Here is a 395-nt window from a genome sequence, read left to right on the forward strand (position 1 = left end):
TGGGCCAAGTCAATCAACACTTGCAGGCAAACCGACGTCATACTGCTTGATTTCTCTGAAGCATTTGATTCTGTCCCCCATCAAAGACTTCTAATGAAGCTCGACTACTATGGTATTTGTGGGAACATGCTTATGTGGATTAAAGCTTTTCTGTCAAACCGCACCCAATCAGTCTCAGTAAATGGCATTCAGTCTTCTTCCAAACCAGTGCTCTCCGGGGTTCCGCAAGGCTCAATATTGGGCCCTGTATTATTTTTACTATATATAACTGACATCTCTTCTTCTGTAAAGTCATGTCTACACCTCTGTGCAGATGATTGCATCCTCTATAGTGAAATCCATGAAGTACAGGACTGTTGGGCTCTGCAGGATGATCTTGAACAATTGTCACTCTG

This window comes from Orbicella franksi, chromosome 10 (assembly GCF_964199315.1).
Source record: "Orbicella franksi chromosome 10, jaOrbFran1.1, whole genome shotgun sequence".
Classification (NCBI taxonomy): domain Eukaryota; kingdom Metazoa; phylum Cnidaria; class Anthozoa; order Scleractinia; family Merulinidae; genus Orbicella; species Orbicella franksi.